The following is a 17365-nucleotide window of genomic DNA, read 5'->3' as shown; positions in this document are numbered from 1 at the left end:
TCGTACGGATATTGCGGAGGATCAGTGTGCCTATTGTAAGGAGTTTGGGCATTGGGCCGAAGATTGTCCGGTACTTCGTGAACAGCGTAGTCAGCGTGGTCGAGGCAGTGGAAGGTCAAGAGGAGGTTATACTGGAATGAGAGGTGGCGGAGGTGATCGTAGACAGGTTGAGGAGAGGGGCCGTGGCCAGGACGAACGAAATACGTTTGATAGACGGAATCAATATCAGATTTCGGAAGGAGAGAATGTGGAACATCAGGATTATGTGCATGCATAGGATTGCGTAGGATGGGGTAAGGAATCAGTTGAAGTGCCGGTAGATCAGCAAGGTCCATATGTAACAGCGGGTATTTTGGGTTCTACTGATCAATTTCTAGTCGACACAGGAGCTACTCGTAGCGCTCTGTCGAAAAACTTGGTTCCGAGGGCTCCCCTGTCTGGTGAAATGATTACGTGTGTAGGGTTTGATGGCACACCCTCCCCCAGCCCATTGTCCAAGCCCCTTGCACTATGCATTGACAAATACTTTAGTTTTGGGCAATTTTTGTTATCACCCCATACCCCAGACAATATCCTGGGCATTGATTTGCTTAAATACTTCCGAGCGACAATACGCTGCGCTCCAGAGGGAGTGCGGGTTATTCTGAACGACAACTACCCTGACCCTGATGATTGCCCTGACCCTGACAGATTTTATGCCATTTTAGACATCCCTGCTTTGGCCTCTCTGCCGCACACGTTGTGGGCGACATCAGATACGGATGTGGGAGAGATGCGCATTCCACCAATACACATTACTGTTAAGGAGGGGGCCCCTCTACCACGAGTGCCACAGTATAAGATCTCGAAGGAAGGTGAAATTGCACTGACACATATTGTTCAGGATTTGATTTCTGCAGGGGTAGTGGAGGAGGTCCCTTATAATGTTTGTAACAGCCCTATTCTACCGATTCTTAAGAGAGACTCAGATGGCAAGATCTACCGATTTATTATTGATTTGCGTGAAATAAACAAAATTGTCATTCCCCAATACCCAGTGGTGTCCGATATCACGACTTTGCTTACTTTGGTTCCACCGACGGCCACCACTTTTAGCGTTATTGACTTAAAGAATGCGTTCTTTTCTATCCCTGTTCACCCAGATAGTAGATATCTGTTTGGTTTTACGCTCAATAATAAATCGTATAGATTTTGTCGTGTTCCCCAAGGATATACTGAAAGCCCTAGCATCTACAGCCAGGCTTTGAAACGACAACTAGATTCCTTTAAATTGCAGTCTGGCGTTGCGCTCATCCAGTACGTGGATGACCTTTTGCTTGCCGCCGATTCCTATGCACAATGTGAACAGAGTACGCTTGCATTGCTTTCCTTTTTGGCACAAAACAATCACAAGGTTTCCAAGAAAAAGCTTCAATACTGTAGACCCCAGGTGACCTACCTCGGTCATCTGTTGTCTAAGGAGGGGCGGGCATTAACATCTGATCGAATTCAAGCAATTTTAGACACACCAGTCCCTCGCACGCAGAGAGATGTGCGTGCCTTTATAGGGTTGACATCCTTTTGTAGACAATGGATCATGGGTTTTTCACATATTATAAAACCTTTGCTAGCATTACTGTCCAAAGCTACACCGATGCCTCTTGAGTGGACAGACGAATGTCAGAAAGCTTTTGAACAGTTGAGACAGGCCCTTTGTTCCGCACCCGTGTTAGGAACACCAGACTACACGAAACTTTTCACATTGTATGTGCACGAGAATGATGGGTGTGCGTTGTCAGTGTTAGTGCAGTCACACGGGGATAAGCAGAGACCATGTGCATACTTCTCTGCCATTTTGGATCCTGTAGCACGAGGGCTGCCTGGGTGTTTTCGAGCGGTAGCGGCAACAGCAGTAGCCATACGACAGAGTGAGGGCATAGTGTTATCACACAAATTGTTGGTGTTAGTTCCTCATGCAGTAGATGCCCTGTTAAATCAAACAAAGACCCAATACCTCACGAGTGCACGACTTACAGGATACGAGTTGACACTCTTAGCGCCACACATAACATTGAAAAGATGCACTACTTTGAACCCTGCCACCTTATTGCCCTATCCGGCCGAGGAGGGTCAGGAAGAAAAACATCATGATTGTGTTTTCCTGACTGAGGAACAGACAAAGGGTCGTGTCGATTTACAGGATGTGCCACTTCCAGATGTGGATGGGGAACTGTGGGTTGATGGATCGTGTTTGAGGCTGCCAGATGGTACGACTTCCGCAGCATATGCGATCACGACTCTTAAGACGGTGGTCGAAACAGCTAGAATACCACAAAAATCGGCTCAGGCAGCAGAGCTGATAGCTTTAACAAGAGCCTGCAAATTGAGTGCTGGCCTATGTGTGAACATATACACGGACAGCCGGTATGCCTTTGGAGTGGCCCATGACTTCGGGCTTCTCTGGAGGGAACGCGGGTTCCTGACATCACACGGGAGCACATTATGCACGGAGAGCTAGTGCGTGATCTCCTGAATGCGTTGCTCAGTCCTAAAAAAGTAGCGATAGTGAAGTGCAGTGCCCATAAGAAGATTACGGATAAAGTGGGTCAAGGAAATGCCTTTGCAGACAGCATAGCAAGGCAGACGGCTATGTCCCGAACTAGCTCCCCTATGTACGTGGTACAATCACAGGCTGAGAGATGGAGTGACGCTAGAGCAGAGATACGGGATATTCAAAAATCAGCTACAGAATCTGAACTTGCGGCTTGGGCAGCAGATGGGGTACTAGATGACGAAGGTTGTTGGAGAAGCAAAGACATGGAGAAGTGGAAATTGCCTGCGGCTTACTTACAGGCGATGGTCCAGATGACTCATGGACTGGCCCATGTCGGAGCTCTTGCAATCACTCGTCTTTCAACACGAGTTTGGGAACATCCTGAGATTGCGAATACTGCAAAGAGAGTAGTGCAGACCTGCCTGGTGTGTTTGCAACACAATCCTGGGAAGGGGACCCATACTCCGAAAGGAGGGTTCGTTCCACCTTCTGCACCGTTTGAAGTGCTTCAAATGGATTACATCCAACTCGAGCGCTGCAATAACCTGAAGTACGTCCTAGTGGTGGTGTGTGCGTTTAGCAAATGGGTTGAGGCCTACCCCACGAAAGACAATACGGCTTTGACAACAGCTAAGGTGTTGCTTAAGGAATTCTTTCCTCGCTTTGGAGTTTGCAACTTTTTGTGGAGCGATAATGGGCCCCATTTTGTTGGAAAGATTGTGGAATACGTACTGAAGGGGTTAGGGATTCAGCAAAAGTTCCACGCTGTATTCCACCCTCAGTCAGCAGGTTTGGTTGAGCGGTACAATGCCACGTTGAAGCTTAAGCTGGCCAAAATTGTGGCGTCTACATCGTTGAAGTGGCCAGATGCGTTACCGCTAGCACTACTATCTCTTAGATCAGTACCCCACTCACGAACTGGCCTTACGCCCTATGAGGTGGTGTTTGGCCGCCCTATGAATATCTGGGGGGTGCCCAAGCCGCGATTAATACATGATGTGCCTTGTGTTATGATGAATGATTATTTGGCACGATTAACAAATGATTTGCTCTCTATTCATCAACAGGTTCGAGAAGCGCTCCCTGATAACTCCACTGGAGAGGGCCATGATCTTCGTCCTGGGGACCATGTAATGGTCCGTTTGTTTGAAAGAGCAAGCAGTTTGGAGCCCAGGTGGAAGGGCCCCGAGCAGGTCCTCCTGGCGACCCGCACCGCAGTACGAGTGACGAACAGGAAGCGGTGGGTGCATTCGACGCATTGTCGCCGTGTCTCTCCGGATCTGGTGACTCCTGCTGTGTTGACTGACTATAAGGAGATCTTGGAAAAGGAAAAGAGCCCAGCTGTGACGTCGGCCGAAGTGGAGGGAGCCTTCCCGGACCAATCTGTTACCGGAAGAGAGCGTTACGATCTAAGTCCACGATAAGAAGATTTTTGTTCCTTTTTATGACTGGTTGGTTACCGCTCCAGGTTTGTGAAATGGAAACCGGGAATTCCAAGGGGGGGGGATCAGTTCTGCCAGAGTAGCGACACCTGTCTTGGCCCGGAGAAGAAAACAACGGCTACCTCGGAGTTCAGCACCGCATTTTTCTTTTTTTTTAGGTATACACGCACGTGTATCTGAGACAATTTGTGAACAATTTGTGAACAATTTGTGCCACTTGAGACTTTGCACAAACTTTCTTGAACTATGGCATCAACGGCATCTCGTGATAAGAAAATATTGGGTGCCTTTCTCTTTGTTCTAACTATTGTGGTGATAGCTGTTATGGCCTGGGTAGTCGAACTTGTGGTGCCTGTACGTGAACATTTGTTGCCGGCTACCCCGGCACCGTCTGAACATTTTCATTTTACATTGCCATTCCATGAAGAGCGCCATCGCCAAACGTATTTAAATAACAGCTTCATTCAGATTCTTCACCACACGCATAATATGACCAATACCTCTAACTGCTGGGTGTGTGGAATGTTGCCTGGGCACCAGAAGAGAGGGGGCACCCCACTTATTCCACTCCCGTTTTCACACAATGGGTCATGCAATGCCTGGTACACCCTCCTCTTTACTCTGAGATGGCCAACTAAAGGGGGGGTGCTTTTCCGTTTGAATAAAGTATGTTCCCATGACAAGGATGGGTTTCCCCGGGCTGAAGGCACACGTTTCGAATGGGAAGAGTACAGGCCTGACAATGTATCTGCTCCACGTGTATATAGCAACCAGCGAAATGTGAATGTATCTAGTGCTCATGTCATAAATGTCATTGCCACAAAAGCCGATTTATGTATTAGAAACAAGGGCACGATTGCAGTGGGGAAAAGTGAATGTAACATTACTCTCACGTTTGATAGCCCGAATGGCATTTCATTTGTTGCATCTCGAAACACATACTTTATCTGTGGAACGAAGGGGTACCATCAGCTTCCAGTGGGGTGGTTGGGCACGTGCTATGTATCGTTTGTGCTACCTCCTGTATTCATTGCCCCTCCAATGTACCACAACGATTACACATTGTACCACGATTTCGTTTTGAACAGGGTTAAACGAACTGTTGCCCTAGAGGACATTGATCAAACGGACACTGCATTACAACAGTATGTGGATTTTAATTTGGGACTATTCTCCTTTGTGGGGGCTGCATTGAACAGCCGGAAAATTAGACGACTGACACGCATTGTCGAGGCTGTTGCGAATGACACTGCCGTTGCCCTGGGGAATATTACCGAGGAACTACAGATTTCCAGAATTGTCACCCTCCAAAATCGAATGGTTTTGGATGTTGTTTTGGCTGATCGTGGGGGGGCATGTAGAATTATCGGAAGCAGCTGTTGCGTTTATGTCCCGGACAATTCTCCATCTGTGTATGATGCTATTTCCAAGCTGCATAAAATAGCTGCCGAAATACACCCGGACAATGGAATTTGGACACTTTCAGGATGGTTCTGGTCCATGATTGCAACTTGGGGCTGGAAACTGTTGACAATTCTCTGTATACTTGTGGGAGCAATGTTCTTTATATGCTTATGTATTCAATGTGGCCCAGCCTTCTGTTCAATGTGTCTATCAGCTTGCCTATCATCACGACGAGCTCTTGCTCACGACAAAATAATGCTACACAAAGAGGTGACACAAATTATGTTAATAGACGTCGAGGACGAACATCCTGACTATGTTCATTATGAGGTAGATTCAGCTAAACGCTAAAAGGGTCGTCTGTCGTAATTGGCCCGGCCGCATTAGCGATTAGCTGAACCTACACGTTGTCCTCCTTAACTTGGCTATATACGATAACGCCATTTTGAATGTTGCAGCGGCCATCTTAGACCATGAGCGGCCTCGTGGCCGACGTGCCCTTTAGTCCTTTGTCCGTTCCACTGACCACTCTTGTCTGCCCAGCAACAGGCTATTTTTAGCACTGGTCAAGCCACACATGCGCAGTTCCCACTGACCCGTAAGCCTTCAGGAATGTGCCGCTAACTGACCAGTGGGTTTGAAACCCTCCAATGAGCTGGCAGTATTCCAAAACATGACCATATATGTCCCTAAAACTGTGTCTTAACTTGTGCCGCCTATCTTTTATTGCCCCAAAATTGTATATAAACTGGGTCACACCGGTGTTCGGTGTGATACCTCTTGCATTACCGAAGGGTGCTGTTTGAGTGTACCACCACCCCATGGGGTCTTAATAAACTTGTTCTTTGCCTTTTACAGTTTCCGTGCCAACAGTTCTTGTGTGTAAGTGGGTAATCTCTGGAGCGTGTAGGCCTCGGGAACCCCAAAATACTTCAATAGCTCTGCCGGCACCTAGGGAAACCTAGCAAACCTAAGCATTTTCGAAAACTACACACCCAGGGGAATTCAGGATGGGGTGATTCAACTGCCTCCCACCAGGTTCTGTTAGCCAGAATCCCTTGCAAATCTAAACAAATTGACAAAAAAACTGCATGTTCCTTACATTTCTGTGGTGGAAAGTTCAGGAATCTGCGTGGATCAACAACTTTCCACCCACCCAGCGTTCCCCCAGGTCTCCCAAAAAAATGATACCTCACTTGCCTGGGTATGCCTAGTGCCTGGGACAGGAAACAGCGCAAAACTCAACGTGGTCGCAGCTCAATTTTGCAGTAAAAACGTGCCCTTTTTTGGCAAAGAGCCTATGTTTTGTTTTTGATCCCTAGCTCTGCCGGCACCTAGGGAAACCTAGCAAACCTATACATTTTTGAAAACTACACACCCATGGGAATTCAGGATGGGGTGACTCGACTGCCTCCCACCAGGTTTTGTTACCCAGAATCCCTTGCAAAGCAAAAAGATTGGCAAAAAAATGCATTTTCCTCACATTTCTGTGAAGGAAAGTTCTGGAATCTGCGTGGATCAACAAATTCTCACCCACCGAGCGTTCCCCCAGGTCTCTCAAAAAAAATGGTACCTCACTTGAAGGGTCTGCCTAGTGCCTGCGACAGGAAACAGCGCAAAACGCAACGTGGTCGAACCTCAATTTTGCAGTGAAAATGTGCCCTTTTTTGGCAAAGAGCCTACCTTTCGTTTTTGAACCCTAGCTCTGCCGGCACCTAGGGAAACGTAGCAAACCTATACATTTTTTAAAACTACACACCCAGGGGAATTCAGGATGCGGTGACTAGACTGCCTCCCACCAGGTTATGTTACCCAGAATCCCTTGCAAAGCAAAAAGATTGACAAAAAAATGCATTTTCCTCACATTTCTGTGGTGGAAAGTTCTGGAATCTGCGTGGATCAACAAATTTCCACCCACCCAGCGTTCCCTCAGGTCTCCCAAAAAAATGGTACCTCATTTGGCTGGGTCTGCTTAGTGCCTGGGACAGGAAACAGCGCAAAACGCAACATCATCGCACCTCAATTTCGCAGTGAAAAAGTACCCTTTTTTGGCAAAGTGCCTACCTTTTGTTTTTGAACCCTAGCTCTGCCGGAACCTAGGGAAACCTAGCAAACCTATACATTTTTTAAAACTACACACCAAGGGGAATTCAGGATGGGGTGATTCGACTGCTTCCCCCAGGTTCTGTTACCCAGAATCCCTTGCAAAGCTAAACAATTGACAAAAAATGCATTTTCCTCACATTTCTGTGGTGGAAAGTTCTGGAATCTACGTGGATCAACAAATTTCCACCGACCCAGCGTTCCCCCAGGTCTCCTGAAAAAAATGGTACCTCACTTGCCTGGGTCTGCCTAGTGCCTGCAACAGGAAACAGCACAAAATGCAACGTGGTCGCACCTCAATTTTGCAGTGAAAAGCGCCCTTTTTGGCAAAGAGCCTACCTTTCATATTTGAACCCTAGCTCTGCCAGCACCTAGAGAAACATAGCAAACCTATACATTTTTGAAAACTACACACCCAGGGAAATTCAAGATAGGGTGACTCGACTGCCTCCCACCAGGTTCTGTTACCCAGAATCCCTTGCAAAGCTAAACAAATTGACAAAAAAACGCATTTTCCTCACACTTCTGTGGAGGAAAGTTCTGGAATCTGCGTGGATCAACAAATTTCTACCAACCCAGCGTTCCCCCAGGTCTCCTGAAAAAAATGGTACCTCACTTGCCTGGGTCTGCCTAGTGCCTGCGACAGGAAACAGCGCAAAACTCAACGTGGTCGCGCCTCAATTTTACAGTGAAAATGTGTCCTTTTTTGCAAAGAGCCTACCTTTCGTTTTTGAACCCTAGCTCTGCTGGCACCTAGGGAAACCTAGCAAACCTAAACATTTTTGAAAACTACACACCCAGGGGAATTCAGGATGCGGTGACTTGACTGCCCCCCACCAGGTTCTATTACCCAGAATCCCTTGCAAAGCTAAACAAATTTACCAAAAAAAGCATTTTCCTCACATTTCTGTGGAGGAAAGTTCTGGAATCTGCGTGGATCAACAAATTTCCACCCACCCAGCATTCCCCCAGGTCTCCAGAAATAAATGGCACCTCACTTTCCGGGGTCTGCCTATTGCCTGCGACAGGAAACAGCGCAAAACGCAACATCATCGCACCTCAATTTCACAGTGAAAAAATGCCCTTTTTAGGCAAAGAGCCTACCTTTCGTTTTTTAACCCTAGCTCTGCCGGCACCTAGGGAAACCTAGCAAACCTAAGCATTTTTGAAAACTACACACCCAGGGGAATTCAGGATGGGGTGATTCAACTGCCTCCCACCAGGTTCTGTTACCCAGAATCCCTTGCAAATCTAAACAAATTGACAAAAAAACTGCATTTTCCTTACATTTCTGTGGTGGAAAGTTCTGGAATCTGCGTGGATCAACAACTTTCCACCCACCCAGCGTTCCCCCAGGTCTCCCAAAAAAATGGTACCTCACTTGCCTGGGTATGCCTAGTGCCTGGGACAGGAAACAGCGCAAAACTCAACGTGGTCGCAGCTCAATTTTGCAGTAAAAACGTGCCCTTTTTTGGCAAAGAGCCTACGTTTTGTTTTTTAACCCTAGCTCTGCCGGCACCTAGGGAAACCTAGCAAACCTATACATTTTTGAAAACTACACACCCAGGGGAATTCAGGATGGGGTGACTCGACTGCCTCCCACCAGGTTCTGTTACCCAGAATCCCTTGCAAGCAAAAAGATTGACAAAAAAATGCATTTTCCTCACATTTCTGTGAAGGAAAGTTCTGGAATCTGCGTGGATCAACAAATTCCCACCCACCGAGCGTTCCCCCAGGTCTCTCAAAAAAAATGGTACCTCACTTGCCTGGGTCTGCCTAGTGCCTGCGACAGGAAACAGCACAAAACGCAACGTGGTCGAACCTCAATTTTGCAGTGAAAATGTGCCCTTTTTTGGCAAAGAGCCTACCTTTCGTTTTTGAACCCTAGCTCTGCCGGCACCTAGGGAAACGTAGCAAACCTATACATTTTTGAAAACTACACACCCAGGGGAATTCAGGATGCGGTGACTCGACTGCCTCCCACCAGGTTCTGTTTCCCAGAATCCCTTGCAAAGCAAAAAGATTGACAAAAAAATGCATTTTCCTCACATTTCTGTGGTGGAAAGTTCTGGAATCTGCGTGGATCAACAAATTTCCACCCACCCAGCGTTCCCTCAGGTCTCCCAAAAAAATGGTACCTCATTTGGATGGGTCTGCCTAGTGCCTGGGACAGGAAACAGCGCAAAACGCAACATCATCGCACCTCAATTTCGCAGTGAAAATGTGCCCTTTTTTGGCAAAGTGCCTACCTTTCGTTTTTGAACCCTAGCTCTGCCGGAACCTAGGGAAACCTAGCAAACCTATACATTTTTTAAAACTACACACCCAGGGGAATTCAGGATGGGGTGATTCGACTGCTTCCCCCAGGTTCTGTTACCCAGAATCCCTTGCAAAGCTAAACAATTGACAAAAAATTCATTTTCCTCACATTTCTGTGGTGGAAAGTTCTGGAATCTACGTGGATCAACAAATTTCCACCGACTCAGCGTTACCCCAGGTCTCCTGAAAAAAATGGTACCTCACTTGCCTGGGTCTGCCTAGTGCCTGCGACAGGAAACAGCACAGAACACAACATGGAAACACCTCAATTTTGCAGTGAAAAAAGCCCTTTTTTGGCAAAGAGCCTACCTTTCGTATTTGAACCCTAGCTCTGCCAGCACCTAGGGAAACATAGCAAACCTATACATTTTTAAAAACTACACACCCAGGGGAATTCAGGATGGGGTGATTCAACTGCCTCCCACCAGGTTCTGTTACCCAGAATCCCTTGCAAATCTAAACAAATTGACAAAAAAAACGCATTTTCCTCACATTTCCGTGGTGGAAAGTTCTGGAATCTGCGTGGATCAACAAATTTCTACCAACCCAGCATTCCCCCAGGTCTCCTAAAAAAAAATGGTACCTCACTTGCCTGGGTCTGCCTAGTGCCTGTGACAGGAAACAGCGCAAAACTCTACGTGGTCGCGCCTCAATTTTACCGTGAAAATGTGTCCTTTTTTGCAAAGAGCCTACCTTTCGTTTTTGAACCCTAGCTCTGCTGGCACCTAGGGAAACCTAGCAAACCTAAACATTTTTGAAAACTACACACCCAGGGGAATTCAGGATGCGGTGACTTGACTGCCTCCCACCAGGTTCTGTTACCCAGAATCCCTTGCAAAGCTAAACAAATTTACCAAAAAAAGCATTTTCCTCACATTTCTGTGGAGGAAAGTTCTGGAATCTGCGTGGATCAACAAATTTCCACCGACCCAGCGTTCCCCCAGGTCTCCTGAAAAAAATGCTACCTCACTTGCCTGGGTCTGCCTAGTGCCTGCGACAGGAAACAGCACAAAATGCAACGTGGTCGCACCTCAATATTGCAGTGAAAAGTGCCCTTTTTTGGCACAGAGCCTACCTTTCATATTTGAACCCTAGCTCTGCCAGGACCTAGGGAAACATAGCAAACCTATACATTTTTGAAAACTACACACCCTGGGAAATTCAAGATAGGGTGACTCGACTGCCTCCCACCAGGTTCTGTTACCCAGAATCCCTTGCAAAGCTAAACAAATTGACGAAAAAACGCATTTTCCTCACACTTCTGTGGAGGAAAGTTCTGGAATCTGCGTGGATCAACAAATTTCCACCCACCCAGCATTCCCCCAGGTCTCCAGAAATAAATGGTACCTCACTTTCCTGGGACTGCCTATTGCCTGCGACAGGAAATAGCGCAAAACGCAAAATCATCGCACCTCAATTTCACAGTGAAAACGTGCCCTTTTTAGGCAAACAGCCTACCTTTTGTTTTTGAACCCTAGCTCTGCCGGCACCTAGGGAAACCTAGCAAACCTAAGCATTTTTGAAAACTACACACCCAGGGGAATTCAGGATGGGGTGATTCAACTGCCTCCCACCAGGTTCTGTTACCCAGAATTTCTTGCAAATCTAAACAAATTGACAAAAAAAACTGCATTTTCCTTACATTTCTGTGGTGGAAAGTTCAGGAATCTGCATGGATCAACAACTTTCCACCCACCCAGCGTTCCCCCAGGTCTCCCAAAAAAATGGTACCTCACTTGCCTGGGTATGCCTAGTGCCTGGGACAGGAAACAGCGCTAAACTCAACGTGGTCGCAGCTCAATTTTGCAGTAAAAACGTGCCCTTTTTTGGCAAAGAGCCTATGTTTTGTTTTTGAACCCTAGCTCTGCCGGCACCTAGGGAAACCTAGCAAACCTATACATTTTTGAAAACTACACACCCAGGAAATTCAGGATGGGGTGACTCGACTGCCTCCCACCAGGTTCTGTTACCCAGAATCCCTTGCAAAGCAAAAAGATTGACAAAAAAATGCATTTTCCTCACATTTCTGTGAAGGAAAGTTCTGGAATCTGCGTGGATCAACACATTCCCACCCACCGAGCGTTCCCCCAGGTCTCTCAAAAAAAATGGTACCTCACTTGCCTGGGTCTGCATAGTGCCTGCGACAGGAAACAGCGCAAAACGCAACATGGTCGAACCTCAATTTTGCAGTGAAAAGCGCCCTTTTTCGGCAAAGAGCCTACGTTTCGTTTTTGAACCCTAGCTCTCTCGGCACCTAGGGAAACCTAGCAAACCTATACATTTTTGAAAACTACACACCGAGGGGAATTCAGGATGGGGTGACTCGACTGCCTCCCCCAGGTTCTGTTACCCAGAATCCCTTGCAAAGCGAAACAATTGACAAAAACGCATTTTCCTCCTATTTCTGTGGTGGAAAGTTCTGGAATCTACATGGATCAACAAATTTCCACCGACCCAGCGTTCCCCCAGGTCTCCTGAAAAAAATGGTACCTCACTTGCCTGGGTCTGCCTAGTGCCTGTGACAGGAAACAGCACAAAATGCAACGTGGTCGCACCTCAATATTGCAGTGAAAAGTGCCCTTTTTTGGCAAAGAGCCTACCTTTCATATTTGAACCCTAGCTCTGCCAGCACCTAGGGAAACATAGCAAACATATACATTTTTAAAAACTACACACTCAGGGAAATTCAAGATAGGGTGACTCGACTGCCTCCCACCAGGTTCTGTTACCCAGAATCCCTTGCAAAGCAAAAAGATTGACAAAAAATGCATTTTCCTCACATTTCTGTGAAAGAAAGTTCTGGAATCTGCGTGGATCAACAAATTCCCACCCACCGAGCGTTCCCCCAAGTCTCTAAAAAAAAATGGTACCTCACTTGCCTGGGTCTGCCTAGTGCCTGCGACAGGAAACAGCGCAAAACGCAACGTGGTCGAACCTCAATTTTGCAATGAAAAAGCACCCTTTTTTGGAAAAGAGCCTACCTTTTGTTTTTGAACCCTAGCTCTGCCGGCACCTAGGGAAACATAGCAAACCTATACATTTTTGAAAACTACACACCCAGGGGAATTCAGGATGCGGTGACTCGACTGCCTCCCACCAGGTTCTGTTTCCCAGAATCCCTTTCAAAGCAAAAAGATTGACAAAAAAATGCATTTTCCTCACATTTCTGTGGTGGAAAGTTCTGGAATCTGCGTGGATCAACAAATTTCCACCCACCCAGCGTTCCCTCAGGTCTCCCAAAAAAATGGTACCTCATTTGGCTGGGTCTGCCTAGTGCCTGGGACAGGAAACAGCGCAAAACGCAACATCATCGCACCTCAATTTTGCAGTGAAAAGCGCCCTTTTTTGGCAAAGAGCCTACCTTTCATATTTGAACCCTAGCTCTGCCAGCACCTAGGGAAACATAGCAAACCTATACATTTTTGAAAACTACACACCCAGGGAAATTCAAGATAGGGTGACTCGACTGCCTCCCACCAGGTTCTGTTAACCAGAATCCCTTGCAAAGCTAAACAAATTGACAAAAAAACGCATTTTCCTCACACTTCTGTGGAGGAAAGTTATGGAATCTGCGTGGATCAACAAATTTCTACCAACCCAGTGTTCCCCCAGGTCTCCTGAAAAAAATGGTACCTCACTTGCCTGGGTCTGCCTAGTGCCTGCGACAGGAAACAGCGCAAAACTCAACGTGGTCGCGCCTCAATTTTACAGTGAAAATGTGTCCTTTTTTGCAAAGAGCCTACCTTTCGTTTTTGAACCCTAGCTCTGCTGGCACCTAGGGAAACCTAGCAAACCTAAACATTTTTGAAAACTACACACCCAGGGGAATTCAGGATGCGGTGACTTGACTGCCTCCCACCAGGTTCTGTTACCCAGAATCCCTTGCAAAGCTAAACAAATTTACCAAAAAAAGCATTTTCCTCACATTTCTGTGGAGGAAAGTTCTGGAATCTGCGTGGATCAACAAATTTCCACCCACCCAGCATTCCCCCAGGTCTCCAGAAATAAATGGTACCTCACTTTCCTGAGTCTGCCTATTGCCTGCGACAGGAAACAGTGCAAAACGCAACATCATCGGACCTCAATTTCACAGTGAAAACGTGCCCTTTTTAGGCAAAGAGCCTACCTTTCCTTTTTGAACCCTAGCTCTGCCGGCACCTAGGGAAACCTAGCAAACCTAAGCATTTTCGAAAACTACACACCCAGGGGAATTCAGGATGGGGTGATTCAACTGCCTCCCACCAGGTTCTGTTACCCAGAATCCCTTGCAAATCTAAACAAATTGACAAAAAAAACTGCATGTTCCTTACATTTCTGTGGTGGAAAGTTCAGGAATCTGCGTGGATCAACAACTTTCCACCCACCCAGCGTTCCCCCAGGTCTCCCAAAAAAATGATACCTCACTTGCCTGGGTATGCCTAGTGCCTGGGACAGGAAACAGCGCAAAACTCAACGTGGTCGCAGCTCAATTTTGCAGTAAAAACGTGCCCTTTTTTGGCAAAGAGCCTACGTTTTGTTTTTGATCCCTATCTCTGCCGGCACCTAGGGAAACCTAGCAAACCTATACATTTTTGAAAACTACACACCCAGGGGAATTCAATATGGGGTGACTCGACTGCCTCCCACCAGGTTCTGTTACCCAGAATCCCTTGCAAAGCAAAAAGATTGGCAAACAAATGCATTTTCCTCACATTTCTGTGAAGGAAAGTTCTGGAATCTGCGTGGATCAACAAATTCCCACCCACCGAGCGTTCCCCCAGGTCTCTCAAAAAAAATGGTACCTCACTTGAAGGGTCTGCCTAGTGCCTGCGACAGGAAACAGCGCAAAACACAACGTGGTCGAACCTCAATTTTGCAGTGAAAATGTGCCCTTTTTTGGCAAAGAGCCTACCTTTCATTTTTGAACCCTAGCTCTGTCGGCACCTAGGGAAACGTAGCAAACCTATACATTTTTGAAAACTACACACCCAGGGGAATTCAGGATGCGGTGACTCGACTGCCTCCCACCAGGTTCTGTTACCCAGAATCCCTTGCAAAGCAAAAAGATTGACAAAAAAATGCATTTTCCTCACATTTCTGTGGTGGAAAGTTCTGGAATCTGCGTGGATCAACAAATTTCCACCCACCCAGCGTTCCCTCAGGTCTCCCAAAAAAATGGTACCTCATTTGGCTGGGTCTGCTTAGTGCCTGGGGCAGGAAACAGCGCAAAACGCAACATCATCGCACCTCAATTTCGCAGTGAAAAAGTACCCTTTTTTGGCAAAGTGCCTACCTTTCGTTTTTGAACCCTAGCTCTGCCGGAACCTAGGGAAACCTAGCAAACCTATACATTTTTTAAAACTACACACCCAGGGGAATTCAGGATGGGGTGATTCGACTGCTTCCCCCAGGTTCTGTTACCCAGAACCCCTTGCAAAGCTAAACAATTGACAAAAAATGCATTTTTCTCACATTTCTGAGGGGGAAAGTTCTGGAATCTACGTTGATCAACAAATTTCCACCGACCCAGCGTTCCCCCAGGTCTCCTGAAAAAAATGGTACCTCACTTGCCTGGGTCTGCCTAGTGCCTGCGACAGGAAACAGCACAAAATGCAACGTGGTCGCACCTCAATTTTGCAGTAAAAAGCGCCCTTTTTTGGCAAAGAGCCTACCTTTCATATTTGAACCCTAGCTCTGCCAGCACCTAGGGAAACATAGCAAACCTATACATTTTTGAAAACTACACACCCAGGGAAATTCAAGATAGGGTGACTCGACTGCCTCCCACCAGGTTCTGTTACCCAGAATCCCTTGCAAAGCTAAACAAATTGACAAAAAAACGCATTTTCCTCACACTTCTGTGGAGGAAAGTTCTGGAATCTGCGTGGATCAACAAATTTCTACCAACCCAGCGTTCCCCCAGGTCTCCTGAAAAAAATGGTACCTCACTTGCCTGGGTCTGCCTAGTGCCTGCGACAGGAAACAGCGCAAAACTCAACGTGGTCGCGCCTCAATTTTACAGTGAAAATGTGTCCTTTTTTGCAAAGAGCCTACCTTTCGTTTTTGAACCCTAGCTCTGCTGGCACCTAGGGAAACCTAGCAAACCTAAACATTTTTGAAAACTGCACACCCAGGGGAATTCAGGATGCGGTGACTTGACTGCCTCCCACCAGGTTCTGTTACCCAGAATCCCTTGCAAAGCTAAACAAATTTACCAAAAAAAGCCTTTTCCTCACATTTCTGTGGAGGAAAGTTCTGGAATCTGCGTGGATCAACAAATTTCCACCCACCCAGCATTCCCCCAGGTCTCCAGAAATAAATGGTACCTCACTTTCCTGAGTCTGCCTATTGCCTGCGACAGGAAACAGCGCAAAACGCAACATCATCGGACCTCAATTTCACAGTGAAAACGTGCCCTTTTTAGGCAAAGAGCCTACCTTTCCTTTTTGAACCCTAGCTCTGCCGGCACCTAGGGAAACCTAGCAAACCTAAGCATTTTCGAAAACTACACACCCAGGGGAATTCAGGATGGGGTGATTCAACTGCCTCCCACCAGGTTCTGTTACCCAGAATCCCTTGCAAATCTAAACAAATTGACAAAAAAAACTGCATGTTCCTTACATTTCTGTGGTGGAAAGTTCAGGAATCTGCGTGGATCAACAACTTTCCACCCACCCAGCGTTCCCCCAGGTCTCCCAAAAAAATGATACCTCACTTGCCTGGGTATGCCTAGTGCCTGGGACAGGAAACAGCGCAAAACTCAACGTGGTCGCAGCTCAATTTTGCAGTAAAAACGTGCCCTTTTTTGGCAAAGAGCCTACGTTTTGTTTTTGATCCCTATCTCTGCCGGCACCTAGGGAAACCTAGCAAACCTATACATTTTTGAAAACTACACACCCAGGGGAATTCAGGATGGGGTGACTCGACTGCCTCCCACCAGGTTCTGTTACCCAGAATCCCTTGCAAAGCAAAAAGATTGGCAAAAAAATGCATTTTCCTCACATTTCTGTGAAGGAAAGTTCTGGAATCTGCGTGGATCAACAAATTCCCACCCACCGAGCGTTCCCCCAGGTCTGTCAAAAAAAATGGTACCTCACTTGAAGGGTCTGCCTAGTGCCTGCGACAGAAAACAGCGCAAAACACAACGTGGTCGAACCTCAATTTTGCAGTGAAAATGTGCCCTTTTTTGGCAAAGAGCCTACCTTTCATTTTTGAACCCTAGCTCTGTCGGCACCTAGGGAAACGTAGCAAACCTATACATTTTTGAAAACTACACACCCAGGGGAATTCAGGATGCGGTGACTCGACTGCCTCCCACCAGGTTCTGTTACCCAGAATCCCTTGCAAAGCAAAAAGATTGACAAAAAAATGCATTTTCCTCACATTTCTGTGGTGGAAAGTTCTGGAATCTGCGTGGATCAACAAATTTCCACCCACCCAGCGTTCCCTCAGGTCTCCCAAAAAAATTGTACCTCATTTGGCTGGGTCTGCTTAGTGCCTGGGGCAGGAAACAGCGCAAAACGCAACATCATCGCACCTCAATTTCGCAGTGAAAAAGTACCCTTTTTTGGCAAAGTGCCTACCT

The sequence above is a fragment of the Lissotriton vulgaris genome, chromosome 8 (assembly GCF_964263255.1).
Source record: "Lissotriton vulgaris chromosome 8, aLisVul1.2, whole genome shotgun sequence".
In the NCBI taxonomy this organism is placed as follows: domain Eukaryota; kingdom Metazoa; phylum Chordata; class Amphibia; order Caudata; family Salamandridae; genus Lissotriton; species Lissotriton vulgaris.
Note: the sequence above shows the minus strand (reverse complement) of the source record.